The sequence below is a fragment of the Danio rerio genome, chromosome 10 (assembly GCF_049306965.1).
Source record: "Danio rerio strain Tuebingen ecotype United States chromosome 10, GRCz12tu, whole genome shotgun sequence".
NCBI classification, from domain to species: domain Eukaryota; kingdom Metazoa; phylum Chordata; class Actinopteri; order Cypriniformes; family Danionidae; genus Danio; species Danio rerio.
Window position 1 is genome coordinate 5793465 of NC_133185.1, and position 16536 is coordinate 5810000.

General features: G+C 33.6%; 1 protein-coding gene and 1 long non-coding RNA gene across 2 annotated transcripts in view; one reads left to right on the forward strand and one right to left on the reverse strand.

Moving 5' to 3' along the window:
• The window catches only part of ror2 (receptor tyrosine kinase-like orphan receptor 2), a 139704-nt gene that overhangs the window by 52253 nt on the left and 70915 nt on the right, over nucleotides 1-16536 (forward strand). The window lies entirely within an intron of this gene.
• LOC141376298 (uncharacterized) overlaps nucleotides 13240-16536 on the reverse strand; it is a 5405-nt gene continuing 2108 nt past the window's right edge. Inside the window, exon 3 of the long non-coding RNA XR_012386101.1 lies at nucleotides 13240-16057. This is a non-coding gene — a long non-coding RNA (uncharacterized lncRNA). The remainder of the gene's footprint in view (nucleotides 16058-16536) is intronic.

Here is a 16536-nt window from a genome sequence, read left to right on the forward strand (position 1 = left end):
GTGTCATAAAATGTATTCTACTCAGGGTTCATACGGTCATGGAAAAGTCATGGAATATTGACATGGCATTCTCCACGCCTGGAAAAGTTTGGCAAAACAGAAAAACCCTCACAGTTTTGGAAAAGTCATGGAAAACAAATTTCTATATTCTTGAATATAGGTTACAGTGTTTCCTCTAGGATTTTTTCCAGCTGTGTCGGCAGGCAATGAGTAAAAAACCCCTGCATGAGGGGTGGATGGAGGAGGATGAGTAACTGATGTCAGATTTTTCACTCTTTGGTTGAACTATCCCTTTTATACCACTTGTAAACATGGACCAAACGGCATCGGTTGTGCTGGCCATGGTCTGTTTATTTAGCAGGTATTGTTGAAAGTCTGTCTGGAGGGTGGAGTTCAGCAGCTGTAAGGTCTGGCAGCTTTCACAGAGTTCACACCCGTTAAAAAAGCCACACTAAATCAGTTGAGCTCCAACACACCATCTCACAGGTCTCATTGCAGATTTATTCTGAAGCCTTGTTTCCTACAAAATGTCTTCGTTTTTTCTGGTTGAAGTTGCTATTGGAGAGACATGCTGTGGCAGTAGGCATGGGATGATAACAGTTTTCATGGTATACCGCGGTTTGTAAAAGTTTTAAAACCGTCAAAATTATCTGCTATACTGTTCCGAAGGTGTGAGTAAGATTTTTTTAATTTATATATATATTTTTTAGAAATTTTTAGAAAAACAGTATCTCCAGCAGAAAAGATATCCAAAGATGCCCTTTTAAATTGTAAAGAAATGAGTATTTTTGAAAAAAATGAAGGCAGCAGAAGTCAATATTTCATGTCAATTATTTAGCCTGATTATATTTTACTGCTCCAAAATATTATAAATGTTTCTCAAATTAAACTATATTGTGTACAAAGGGGAAAAAGGTTTTGTATTTTTACTCAGGCATTTTAAAAGAATATATTTTAGAGCAGTGATCTCAATACCAGGATATCGTGATATTTATACCCAGGGTTATCATACCGTCAGAATCTTATATAGGCACATACCTATGTGGCAGTCACAGAGATAATGGAGTGATATTTTACATTTTAATTTTTTGCTTTTTTTTATATACTCTTGGATGAAACTTTTTAAAAAAATCACTGAAATGTTCAGTAACATAATATGAATTTAATTGTGCATAAATTGCATTTTATGGTTTGGATATGAGCAATTCCAGCATTATGGATGTGATATTTGCTGTAAAATCTCAAAACATAAATTAGATACATGTAGGTGTTAACATTATATTAACTATCTGTTTTCCAAAACAACTAACCACTGAGTTATGGCAGCAGAAAAATATCAATCTGTAAACATTTTTTACATTTTAAATGAGAAAAATAAACATGCATCATGAATGTGACGAAAAAGTTAGTGAGTTTATAGTATACAACACTTTGCAGAAATTCTGTGAATTAAACTGCACAACCCAAAAGAAATAATGATAATCAAAAGGAGAAAAGGTGGTTCTCTGTAAAACAAAAATGATTAATTTCATTTTATTTGACATTTTTGGTTTTATGAGAAAAAAGCTCCGTTTTGGATGTGACATTTTTGCGTTATAGATGTGGCAGATGTGAAATTTGCACTTGAGTGACCTTGGTAAACCAAATATAATTGTTTTAAAACATTATTAGAGACATTTTTGCAGAAATCATTCCGCTATTTTGGCGAAAAAATAATAATTTCTTGGCAAGGTTGACATTTGCATAGAATTGCTCATATATACAGTTGAAGTCAGAATTATTAGGCATGTGCCCCATTATTGGAAATGAGTTATTAAAACTATTATGTTTAGAAATGTGTTGAAACAAATCTTCTCTTCGTTAAACAGAAATTGAGAAATAAAACAAACAGGGGGGCTAATAATTTTGAACTGTAAGTTCTTCTGTATACAAGTAGTTTCAGATTATTTTTTTGTCGATAATAATGCAGCACAAGTAATTTTCATCATTGTAAATAATAGAGAATATATGTAATTTATTCGTGTAAGTTTCAATCAGGATTTTCATTGGTGGAATTGTCCCCAGTGGAATAGATGCCCCTGTGTGTATATATTGTACATTATGTGTTTGTGTCTTTATATGTGCATATTTATTTATTTATTATAATTTAAAAAGAATTGTTAATTTATTATTTTGTAATCCGTTTGACAGATTGATGAAAATAATTCTCAAAAGTATTGTATATTATAATTATAGTTATTTATTAATTATTGTAATAGTGAGACTTAGATTTGGATTTGAAAGCGAGAATGTCTGAGTTGTGTACCAATCAATACAGAAAAGTCAATTTCTCGCTAACATTTGAGCGCTGTTGAGCGCATTCTTAAACATCGCTGATTTACCGTTGTGCTCACATACTCAACAAAAACGACTGTGGTTGTTCATGAAGGTCATCAGTTCACCAAACTCACCACTGTTTACTGAGTGTAACCACAGATATAGGGACACTGGAGCGTTTTAAAGCCGTGATTCATCAACGGATCACACGTATGTCAGCTTATAGACAAACCAGCTGATCGACATGACTTTGAAGAGCTCCAGTGTCCCTGTACCCAGTAAACAGCAGTGAGTTTGGTGAACCGATGACCTATACGGCCAATCACAGTCATTTCTGTTGTGCATGTGAACACAATGGCAAATCAGCGCTGTTTAAGAACGTGCCTAACAGTGCTCAAATGTTAGCGGGAAATGGATGTTTTTAAAATTTCAGTATCGATTAAAACAGACTTCCGTTATCGAGACAACCCTGTAGTAAAATATATCAGAGTGGTCAAGTTCTCAGATCATTACTGTAAGATTGCAGTGATTTTTGTTCATTCTGCCAGTTAGGCTCATTGTTTTCTAATCCGTTTGACAGATTGACGAAAATAATTCTCAAAAGTATTGTATATCTACTTAGAACAGTGAGATTTGGATTTGAAAGCAAGAATGTCTAAATTGTGAGATAAAATTACAAAAATACAGTATTTGTGGTTTTAACTAAAGTTGGAAAATCTTTCCTTATATAATTTGAATACTTTATTTATCCAGAAATGATTATTCAATTAAAGAATTAAAGATATTAATCAGTTGTCAAAATAAATGTTCATTGTAGCCCTACATACAGTAAAACTCCCATTAAAAGGTCAAGAGTAACCTCTGTTTCCAGTAGACGACATCTAATTGTTCAATAAATACAGTAGTGGTCACATTAGTTGGAATTGAACCTGAAAGCTTGATTGCAGACAAGTGTTAATCTCAAAATCAACTTGTTAATTCTTTCGAATGGCATGTTGAATGTCTGATTAATACTGCAGTTTAGGAAAAGGTGAAATGGCATCCAGATGTCCTGCAGAGAAGAACCAGAGTCTTGTGTTGCACCTGAATGTGCTCTCAGATGATCAATGGAGCAAGATTGAGTCCACAGGAAGTTACGCTTCATTTATTTGCAAGTCAGCACTGAACATTGGCCATGTTTTTACTTGATTGATGCACATTGCTGGTCTTGGACACTTCCATTCGGTGCATGCTTTTCCAAATGAATACAGAATTTAATTAAAACGTAATAATACCGTTCTTCTCTTAAAACAACTTTGTCAGATGTATATCATTCTTTGTTTTTTCCTTCTGAACACCTGGCTCTGTTGTAAAACGTAACACCCACTTTTCTAAACGTGAAATTATGAAACTAACTGACCCATTTCTGTCAAAATGATTCACAGTTTCTAGAAAGTCGACTGCCAAAAATCTTTTTAGCATCCAAACAATTAAGCAACTATGATTCAAAGTAAAAAGACACATCATTGCTGTATGATAGGAGCTATTGTGAATCTCAGATGCATTGTTTAGTTGGAAAACAAAGTTCATGCATGTTCTGGACCAGTCATTGAGACTTAAAGTTTTCAGTATTCAGTCGAGATCGCATTCATGTAATTGCCTACAAGCATGTCAATTTCTGCTTGAGCGTCGATTTCCTCTGTTCGTGCACAAAACTTCTTGCGCGCCATCAAATATACGCTGCTCAATTGCAGATTTTTTTGCACGTCCTCAAATAAACGTGGCTGAAGTGTGATTTAGTGCGTTTATGTACAGAGTATGTCTCCAACGTTTATTAGATTTGCTAGGAATATTTATGAATGTCTCCGATAGACGGATTCCAACTCCGATAGACTTGCGGAGCGGGCCGCGGCATTAATGCGTCCTAAAGTAAAGTGAAACGGCTATAAACTCCAGCAAGATAAAGTCATTATATGCAGAGCCACAGACCTTTATCTATAAATAAAGTATATTATGGAAACTGTTCATCATAACTGATAGCTACGCCGTGTTTGCTGGCCTCACACACCTGTCAGCCAGTCTGTCAGTCAGCACGTCACCTTGAAGTGTTAAACAGAACGCACAGCACTATTATGGTCACAGAAAAGTTTGCGCTGTTATAATTCTATTACCTTTTTAATACGTTTCCGGTGCGTTTTTTTTTTTTTTTTTTTTTTTTTAATTATTATTATTATTATTATTATTATTTTTAAATTAATTAATTTATTTAACCCGATATTTAAAAAACGATCGAATATTTTGAATAAGAAGCTGTAATGTGATGAATTTTGGTGTGGCGACCCGCCACGGAAGAATGAATGTAGCAGAAACCATGTGTAAATCCAGCTTCAGTCTATTGACCTTATTCTAAAATGCGGAAGTGCGCTTGTTATCACGATTGTCTTAGAACTTCAGATTCAGTCGCCTATGGGAGAAATGACTAGGAATAATAAATGGCAGAAAATGGTCAAACTGCTTGCTCTACAGACAAATGTTTGCATGACTATACAGACCAAGTAGAATAATATAATAAGAAAATATCAAATTGCAACATCAAGCAACGTAACGAGCAGGTTTTTAACGTCAAAAAATGAATGGAAGTGAATGAGACCGGAAGTCTCAAGCCAAAAAGATTCAAATAGCAGCGCCCACTCGTCGGCGGAGAATAAGGTGAATAGCGATGGCTATACGGGGCTTCATTCATTATGTTGACCATTACACTTTTCCCTGTTCAAAACTATACGAGTTGTGTATTCTATAGTCTTTGGTTCCACACAATCAAATTTTTTTTGGGACAACATGAAGGAATTAATTTAACTTATTAGTTTGTTATGAATGTAAGTGGATTAAACATTAAGCAATTACGTTGTCTCAAAAAACAAAACAAAAAAAAACCTCAGGAATCATGTCATTTTAGCTCATTTTTAAGTAGTTTGAACAAAGGCAAACATGTTTTGAGTGTATATCAGAAACAAGGTCATCACCGAGAAGCTTTATTTAAAGGTGTTGATCCTGGCTTATTTCCACCAGATACATTTCTAATCTGGAATATTGTAAAGAAAAAAAATAAAAATAGGTCTTTGGCACGTCTAGGCAGTAAGGATTGACTCTTAATCCTGACCACACTGACCTGTTTAAGCAGTGTTTATATAGAGAAACTGTAAACTTTGCGTGAGGTGCTGAAATATGCGCCGTTGAAGCCCTGTAAGCTGGGAGAGGCACGCTTTATGAAAACAACAGGGCCAAAGAAGAAAACCTCTGTGTATATGGAAACCCAGGCTATGATGATATTATAGGTAGAGAATCAGGAGGGTTCCAGGTCTGTTTATTCCAGTTCTGGGTGTTATCATCAAAGTCCCACGAGGCAGTATTTTGACAGACATCAGCGGTGATGGATTTATCACATTAGTGTGTGTGTGGTCTGCTCTGAACACAAACGTATACGTCTTCTGGCCATATTTGGGAGCCGCTTTCAGAAATGCTTCTGGTGGGTCACAGGCCAATGTTTTCAATGGCTCATGGAAGGAAGAGTTGCTGGCATTAGAGTCTGTGGTCTGCTATGTTTTGGTGCAAATTTACAAATCACGCTTTGCGGTAATTGAGCGTTAAGTTCACCCAAAAATGAAAATCCCTTCCACTTGTTCCAAACCTTGAGCTTTTTTCGTGTTGAACTTTTCTTTGTGTGTTCAAGAGGGAAAAAAGTTATTAATAATTTTGCATAATGTTTTGTTTATAGAGTATGTGATTTTAATAATAAAACCTTAATCTTTATGTAATTCAATTCAAGTTTTTTAGTGTTGCACTTTTTACAATATTTATTGTTTACTTTACAAAATGTGCACATCATTGCAATACGATCAAATTAAGGTAAAGTTACAATCAAATATAAGTCATTATATACAGACAGCTAACCTGCAGTTCTATTCATTATATTAATAATAATTTATTTTTATATAGCGCCTTTAAAACTGAATTCTCAAAGCGCTTTACATGAAAAGATACAGATATAAAAACATTATTGCATGTAAAGGTGTACATGGTTGAAGAAGTGTATTAGTGTATTAATCGCTTGTGTATCTGTTATTGTTACAATTAAAAATCAAAGCTTGATGATTGACGTTAACATTTTAAGTCTTATAAAAAAGCATAACGTAGTTATAATATAAATAAAATTACCAAAATATTGTAAATTAGTAAACAATAAAATAATAATATTAAGTTTATTATATTTAATATATATATTTTTTTATCTGTATTAGTAGTAGAACTTGTCATTTATGTTATTATTGTTTTATTATTATTATTTTTTATGGTATTATTAATGTTTTATTAGCAGTGTGCGTAGCCGTGCATTTATACTTCATACATTTATACTGCACGCTGTGTGTGTTCCTCTGCAATAACACTTCAGAAACGCTAGCTGACAGTAGGTGTTCATGTTCCTCTGTATCGACTTTCTTCGATGGTGTTTTGTTTTTTCTGAACACTGCCTTAATGTACAAGTGGCTTAAACTCGCTCATTTTGAGGTGGGAATCGGCGGATGTGTAACAACTTTGATCATAAGCTTAAAAATACAAAACAACAGTCTCCATCTGGAGCTCCGTCAAGGGACTTGACACTTTTAAACACTTGTTGCATCAGGCTCGTGCGACTCTCCCCTCCGCCCTTGCTCGTCAGCGCTACCAAGCCGACCAATCACAGAGCTTGCACTATGCATCGTTGCAACGTGTAGTTACATTTTTTGTGAGGTTCTTTTCAACATCACCGACATCCACGCGCAGTCTGCGCTGTAGCATATCCGTGTGCTTGACACAGAAGTATAAATCAGCCTTTTCTCTGTTTACATATCATTAGCTTAATTTGTCGTTTTTATGTACTCAAAGATATTTTAAAAATGTTTTTTTGTTCTTTTTTTATTTTATTTATTTTTTACAATTATTTTAGTTTCTAATTGAAAACATGTTTTTTAGTAGCTGAAGTAAAAAAAAGCTTTTGTAAAATAAATATTTGTATATTTTAAAATAAATGTAAACATGCCTTTTATTGACTCCTTTTAGATTATTTACTCATTTAAGGTAAAAATATTTTTATTTTAGTGAACTAATAGTCATATTCATTTATTCGAGCACAATATTTTTCAATTTGATATTTACACGTTTATCAGCCCTACAAACAATCACATTTTTCGTTATGCAAACACTAGCAGTGTTGGGGAAAGTTACTTTAGAAAGTAATGAATTACAATATTAAGTTACTCCTCCAAAAAAGTTACTAGTTGCACTACTTGGTTACTTTTTATAGTAAGTAATGTGTTAAGTTACTTTTGCATCACTTTTTATTACCTGAATGAGGCTTGATCTTTCAAAAAAATTTTTTTTCTTTTTTTAATGGAGGAGTTCTGCAATTAACAACTGTTACGTCCTTTTAGATGTTAATATTAAACTAGGAGTAGATGACATAACATACATTAGTTTAATGTGTGTGACAAGCGGATGGAGAAAGAAATAAACTGAATCAAATAATCACTGCAATTATTTATTGCCCATATATCCAATGAAACCAGTGAAAATATATTATACAGTGAAAGAAAAATATTTACAATGATTAAATAATGAATTACCTGGGGGGAGAGGAAGTAGTTGAATGTGCTTAAATCAAAGAAATAAATATAACAAAACTCAGTAACTGTTTTCACCAAACTGAACTAAATATGAAAAGAAAAGCATGAAAAGAAACATCTTCAACGTACCAAACGTCTTAACTAAACTGCTCTAACTAAAAACAAAACATACAGAAAACAGCACATTCTCCTGAACCTAATGAACTAATACAAAATATCAATCTGAGTGTTGTATATGTATATCGCGCGACTTACTCACTCCTACACCTCTCCGAGGCATCACTCAAACATGTCAGTAAACTGGACAATTTCACAAGCATTGTTAAATCGCAAACTTTAGACAAGAGCATTAAACAAGCAAAAACACATTCTCTCAGACTAGCCCTCGCAAGAGAGACTGTCCTCACAGAGACCCACAGAAAGAATAAGAGCGAGAAGTGGCGAGAAGGAAAGAGACAGAGAGAGAGAGATCGCCATTGCAGTTTGGGCTCGGCTTTTAAACGCTACGCCAACCAGCGATTGGTGGCGCAAACCCAGCGTCAGCGGCCAACGTCATCAGCACGAAATGCGGATCCCCCAATGCCGTTCGTACCTGTAACACATGCATGAAACGACACGCCCACATACAAACGAACGCACACACTTATCCAAAATACGTTCTGCGAGCGAACGTTACAACAACACACTGTTTATCCTAAACAATTATTTACTTTTTAAAAGGTAAATAAGGTGTAGGTTAATGTTATCTGAGAACTTTTTGACCCCAGAGCTATACACGCCTTACTACACTCGTCACTTAGAAAAGTAATATTATTATGTAACTCACGTTACTAATGTGCTACCCCCAACACTACTTTATTTCTATTTCAACTATTTTTGAAACAATTTGAAACAATTTTGGCACCGTGCTGGTCACCACTCAATGTCCAGTGTAAATGCCGATCCCAAGAAGCAGTGGTTTATACTCTGCACTAACAATTTATTTGCCTAAGCAGGGCCGTTATTTAGGCCAAAAGGCTCTCATTGTGACTGAAAGTAAATGGTGCTTTGTTAAGCGTCGTTAACATTGCTTTGACATGAAGGAAGGTGAGGGCTGACAAACAACAAAGAGACGCACAGAGAGGGAAAGTGGGGGACACGGAGAGAAAACAGCTTCAGTTAGGATAGGGATGCAGTAGATGAGCTTCAGACGCCTCAAAAGACCCTTTCATGACCAGCAAACACAGGAACTCATGCCTACCTTTACATGCATACCTCTTAGTCTGAGTTAAAGAGTTAGTTCTTTCAAAAAAAAAAAAAAATGTAGTAATTATTTCCCATCATTCATGACGTGTTCATCTTCAGAACACAAATGAAGATATTTTATATTAAATCAGAGAGCTCTCTCATCCTTCATAGACAGTAACATTACTGAGACGTTCAAAGTCCAGAAAGGAAACCAAAAACATGTCATGTGACTTCAGAGGTTCAATCGTAATCTCACGGAGCTCCAAGAACACTTGTGGCAAAAACTGTTAAACTTTTTTCATCTAAATCTTACGCATTTGTTCAAGGTGCATGATTACTATTGGCAATATGACACTCACATGTTCCATTATTGACGCTATTGATGGCTCTAATGTTGTATTTCCTATAGTAAACACTCATCCTGACCTGATATGGAAGAAAAGACATTGGCGAACATTTTCACAGTTTTTTTGGTGCACAAAAGTGTTCCTGGAGCTTCATATGATTACATTTGAACCACTGATGTAACAATGCTTTGACAATGTTTTTGGTTACTTGTCTGGACTTTGAATGTCACAGGATTGTATGTAGTATTGAAAATGTATCGATATTTGTCTTGGTATCATATCAAAGTTAGAAATTTCAGTATCGATGCTGGAATATTTAAAATAATATGATCTTGCTTTTGATTAGTATCGATAGTGGCTTTCCTCGCAGTATTGAAAATGTATCTATATATTTCTTGGTATTGTATCGAAGTTGGAATATTTAAAAAGATAGAATCTTGCTTTTGGTTAGTATCGTTAGTGACTTTTTTTCTTGCAATATCGAAAATGACGTATTGATGTTTTTGTCTTTATTGTATTGAAGTTAGAACTTACAGTATCGATAAAAGAGTATTTAAAATCATATGATCTTGCTTTTGGTTAGTATTGAGAGCGGCTTTCCTAAAAGTACTGAAAATGTATCTAAATATTTCTTGGTATCGTATTGATGTTGGAATTTTTAAAGAGGTAGGATTTTGCTTTTGGCTAGTATCGATAGCGACTTTCTTCGCAATATCGAAAATGTATTGATTTTTTTTTTCTTTGTATCGAGTCAAAGTTAGAAATTACAGTATTGATATAGGAGTATTTAAAACGATATGATCTTGCTTTTGGTTAGTATTGATAATGTATCAATATATTTCTTGGCATCGTATTAAAGTTAGAAATTCCAGTATCAATACTGGAATATTTAAAAAGATAGAATCTTGCTTTTGGTTAGTATCAGTAGCGACTTTCTTAACAGAATCCAAAATGTATCTTTGTTTTTTTTTTATATCGTATCGAAATTAGAAATTCCAGTATCGACACTGGAATATTTAAAAAGATACAATCTTGCTTTTGGATAATATCTATAGTGGCTTTCCTCGCAGTATCGAAAATGTATCAATGATGGTCTTGGTATCATATCAAAGTTAGAAATTACAGTATTGAAACTGTAACATAAAAACAATACAATCTTGCTTTTGGTTAGTATTGATAGTGACTTTCCTCACAGTATCGAAATTGTATTGATATTTTTCTTGGTGTCATATCGAAGTTAGAAATTTCAGTATTGATGCTGGAATATTTAAAAAGATACGATCTTGCTTTTGGTTAGTGTCTTTCCTCACAGTATCGAAAATGCATTGATATATTTCTTGCTTTTGCAACAAAATTACAGTATCGTGACGTATATGAAGAGTTCAGATGCAAAAACCTCTAAGTGCTGTCTGAAATTCTCGTCTAAAATATGCGTTTTTCTAAGCCTCCTATGTTGATGTTTAGTTATTTTACCTTAAAGGCAATGAAAATAATCTATTCACTGCACTAATAGTAAAATTACTGGAACTACACTACACTAGCAGCCAGAGAAAAATAGACATTTTGAATGGAAAATTCAGATGGCACTTAGAGGTTTTTGCATCTAAACTTTTCATATATACATTATATGTATATAACGCGCTCTCAGATTTCATCTAAAATATCTTAATTTGTATTATGAAGATGAACAAAGATCTCAGGGATTTGGGACGACACAAGGGTAATTAACAGAATTGTCATTTTTGAGTGACTTAACCTAATAATATCCGCCTTTTCTTCTTCTTTTATACTGTATTTCCTATTCGTTGACCTTTACATTTGTGCTTGACTCTTATCTATGATACACAATTAATATTATACAATTTAATGTAACATTGGCAAAAAAAACCTCTTATTCTGAAGCTTATTTGAATTGACTGTCCACTTTCTTTTTGTATTTTTTAGAGTACAGTAATACTCAAAATATGTCCTTATTATCGCTGCGCACAAGATTGAGGTTATTCATGGTCTGCTGAAAGTAGTTTGTTATTTTCAATAAGTTGCCTTTTAATATTTAATAAACTAACTGCACCAAGCAATTATTATTTAGTTTATCCTATCCTATTCCCACAAAGCATCATGGGATGAAGAAAAAAAAAAAACATTTTGTCATTTTCAGGTTTGGCCTTTACAGTGAATATTGCAGACGTGTTGTTTGCCGGTTTGGGCTCTTTTAAGTTTAATTGCCGTTGTTCACAGACAGTAAAGACTTCCTCTAGTGGCTTCTAAACCATAAATGCTTCCCCTCAGCCGGCCTTGATTTTTGTTTTTTCGTTCGTAATTCAGTAACGTTCGGTCAGCAATGTGGTCTGTGGCGTTCCAATGGAGTCCGGATAAAATCGAAGGAAATTGGACTTATCTGATCTTCGTCTGGGGGCCATTAAAAGGGATATGAGGGGGGCTGAAAGAAAAGGATATGAAAAGCATTGCTAAACACTGAACACATACTGGGGGTCGGAAACTGTTGGATTTACTTATAACTGCTTGCTGAAATCTTCTCCTTAAAAATTGGTTGTAATTTATATTTTATTTAGTGATCAAGACTTTATTCGAATAATGTTCAGTGTCAGACACAAAATATCAACTCACAGTTAAACCGAACAAAACTACACAGAAGGGTTGTTTATTGTTTATAGAGTACCACAAATGAAGCCAATTTTGATTTCACGTTGACTTCAGTGCTAATGTGAAGCATTAAACTGAAGCAGCTCAATGTCACCCAGACGTGGTTTGTGAAAGGTCAGGAGAAAGAGCCGCTCAGTGTGTTCATAAGAGGCTGTTTGTTTTGGGCACCTCTAAAGCTCACTGTGGTATGTAGAGTGTCCTGGCCAAGACTGATACATGTCTGTACACCACTTTTCGTCCCAAAGAAACTCAACAACTGACCTGAAGGCCAGAAGTCGAATCTGTTAGCCATTAAACTAGGATTTAATTAGATTCAAGGTGGTATTTGGTTTATAAGGTCAGTATGGTGCTTGGAGAACACTTATTGGTATTGAATTTGACGTGCTTCCTCAGTGGATTAAAGTCGTTAAATGATTTGAACAAACCGGAGAAACATGTCCTCAACACTTTTACCCTACTACATTATTTGTAAAATACATTTTTACCTGTACATTACATAATTCTGTGTGTACGGTTTATGTGACTTTTCTGACATGGTGGCAGTAGATTTAATTGGCTTTAGTTGCAATATTAACAATACTTTTATGAAGTTAAAGGCCATTTTTGATTATTTTTCAAAACAATTTTAGTAATGTGTTGTTGGATTGTTTTCAAAAATATTGTTATTTCAATAACTATTAATACTGGAATATTTAAAACGATTCGATCTTGCATTTGTTTAATATAGTTACTGGATTTACTTGCGGGATCAAGATGTGTCTGCTGGAATATTTAATATGATACAATCTTTCTTTAGCTGAGTATCTATAGTGGCTTTTCTTGCAGAATCAAAAGTTTATCTATATTTTTCTTGTGATCGTATTGAAGTTAGAAATTTCAGTATCGATATTGAAATATTTAAAACTATGCAATCTTGTTTTTGATTAGTATCGTTACCGGATTTGTTCGCAGGTTCAAAAATGTCAATATTTTTCTTGCTATTGGATCAAAATTAGAAATTACAGTATCAATATTGGAATATTAAAAATTATGTGATTTTTAGTTTTGGTTAGTATCAATATCGACTTGCCTCGCAATATTAAAAAAATATCCTTTTTTTTTGGCATGGTATTAAAGTTAGATTTTCCAGTATCAATATTAGAATATTTAAAATTATATATTCTTGCTTTTGGTTGGTATCAACAGTGGCTTTCCGCACAGTATCAAAATTGCATCCATATTTTTCTTGTTGTATCGAAGTTATAAATTAAAGTATCAATACTGGAATATTTGAAGAGATAGGATCTTGCTTTTTTTCATTAGTATTGATAGTGACTTTCCTTGCAGTATCAAAAATGTATCTATATTTTTCTTGGAATCGTATTGAAGTTAAAAATTTCAATATGGATATTGGAATATTTAAAACAATAAGATCTTGCTTTTGGTTAGTATCAGCAGTGGCTTTCCTTGCAGTATCAAAAGTGTATCGAAATTTGTCTCGGTTTTGTATCAAAATTAGAAATTCCAGTATTGATTCTGAAATATTTAAAATTATACAATCTTGCTTTTGGTCAGTATCAATAGCGATTTTCCTCACACTTTTGAAAATTTATCGAAATATTTCTTGGTATTGTATGAAAGTTTGAAATTCCTGTATTGATACTAGAATATTTAAAGAGATAGGATCTTGCTTTTTTTCCGTTAGTATCAATAGCGACTTTCCTTGCAGTATGGAAAATGTAACAATAGTTGTCTTTGTATCGTATCAAAGTTAGAAATTCCAGTATCGATACTGGAATATTTAAATAAATAGGATCTTGCTTTTTTTCATTAGTAACGTCTTTCGTTGCAGTATCGAAAATTTTCCGATATTTGACTTGGTATAGTATCGAAGTTTGTTATTATAGCATTGATACTGGAATATTTAAAACAATACGATCTTGTTTTTGGTTAGTATCAGCAGTGGCTGTCCTTGCAGTATCAAAAGTGTATCGAATTTTGTCTTGGTATCGAATCGAAGTTAGAAATTCCAGTATCGATACTGCAATATTTAAAAAGATAGGATCTTGGTTTTGGTCAGTGTCGAAAGCGGCTTTCCTCGCAGTATTGAAAATATATCTATATATTTCTTGGTATTGTATCGAAGTTATAAATTCCAGTATTGGTATATTGCAGTATTGGTTGGATCACAATAATACATTTTTAAATTTGCAATCTGATCTGGGTAGTTTTGGATGAAACCAAAAAAAATTTTTATTTTGCTCATTGCACCGGACATTTCAAGTGTTATAAAATAGGCAAAAAGCCACGTCCTTTGTTGCTTTTTTGGTCCTGACCAAACATAAAAGGACAATTAGACCTGATTGTATTAGTGTCCACATTTTCATGATTGAAACATGGTACAAAAATGATTTAAAACAATATGTTGTGCTGTGCTACACTAAACACATCTGTTGTATTTGTATTAGGAATTGGGAAGTTGTAAAGATATCACAGTTATCAATATTATCAAGTTTGATAATATCAAAAGATTGAAAATGTTCCAAAATGTATGTCTCGTATTTAAGCCGTTCCAATAAGTTCAGTATTTGAAAATGAGTAGTTTGGGCAATGTTGAGACAAACAACATAAATATGCTTATTTTTGTTCTATTTGATGTACTATTATTTTTTTATCCATCAAAAAAAAATTACCATGTTTTACTTTGAAACCGATAATCTTGATGACAGTAGCCGTAATGAGACTTTTAGAGCCTGTATTAATTTTTGGGAACATCTTTCAGTTTGGATGTTTTTGGATCATATTGCGTTTATATTACCATCATTCTGCTCGAGATCATTTGCAAGTGGATCACAACACATCCTTTTAACTTGTTTGGTGTACACCAGGATTCTGATGGCAGCATTAAACTTATTCAAAATGAACTGTTACATCTGTTTGTGTGTAACCGAGAAATCACTCCAGAGTTCATTTGAATCAAACCAAATCTGCCAAGTATAAACACACTTTCAGTTTGGTTTACCTTCTACAATGAACTACATTTTTTTTTCTCAATTACCATTTGTTGGAACGAAACCCCATGATTGATTTGACTTCAGCTGGACAAGAGTACACATTTCTAGAGTTTAGCAAAGAGCTTCCTGGCTTTGTGAAGTAGAGTCAGAGTTTTATTAATGAGCGCTGAGCTTGTACGCCGGATATTGTCAAGCCACTATACAGAACAAGTTTGAGTTAGAAAGGAAAGTGCTTGTTTTCCCACATCTGCCGAGCACATGGCAGGAGCGCAAGAGAGAGAAGGTGAATGGATGATTCTCGCTAACCAATGTACCGTGATACTAGCATGTTTTTTTGGCATTTTCATTGACTTGTCTTTGAAGTGCTGTGTTCATAAAAACAGCACAGCGCCATAGTAAGACTTTGCAAATTAGTTTAATTTACATTTGTGTTGGGTTTTCTGATATTATCACTGTATTTTTTTTTTATTTAAAAAATTACTTGAACTAAAAGTTGTACCTTTCTTTGACAAGTCTACACAAAAAGTGGTCACAAGATATGAAATTGTAGCTACTTGCTTGGTTTTCCTTTATCATTTTGTATGTTGTTACATATTACAAATGAATAGGAAGTGATTGCTGACATATTCTGTAGCATAACCTAATAACTGATACAAAATCGGAAGAAATAACAACATTCAACACTTGGCAGCACGTTTTTATGGAAAATCCTGAAAAAAATAAGCTCATTGTAATTACTTGCATACTTTTTTTGTGAAATGTTAAATGTTGCTCTGGGTACATTTTATTGCGTATTTAAGAGGACAGGCCCACTAGAGGGCGCTGTCTATATTGATGCGAATGTGAATTAGGTTACTTGGGGTATGTTTGGCTGTGTTCAGATTAGGGTTGTAACGGTATGAATTTTTTACGGTATGATAATCGTCTAAAACAATACCACGGTTTGACGGTTTCGCGGTATACGGTATTAAATAGTAATTCTCATAGCAAAGACCCTGAAAAGAATAAGAACACGTTTTCTGACTGAACAAAGGTTTTATTTCAACAAACTTTTGAAAGAACCATTTTAATAGAACTATAGAAGTCTTTTATAAAAATAAACTGAAAAATTTCCCATTTTAATAAATTAAATTAGAAGGAATAAACAAGCAAGGTCTTTTAAGATTAGACAAAAATAAACTTAAACTGTCCTTCCTTATAAGCAGGATAAATGGGAGACCAAAAGTGCAATACCAAGTTTATGGCTGTAAACATTTAAAGCGTTATTTTTTTCAGTCTAGGTTGTGATAAAGAAATATTAGCATGTTGAGATTTTCAGGACTTAATCTTGACCGCTGAGGTGAGAGAATG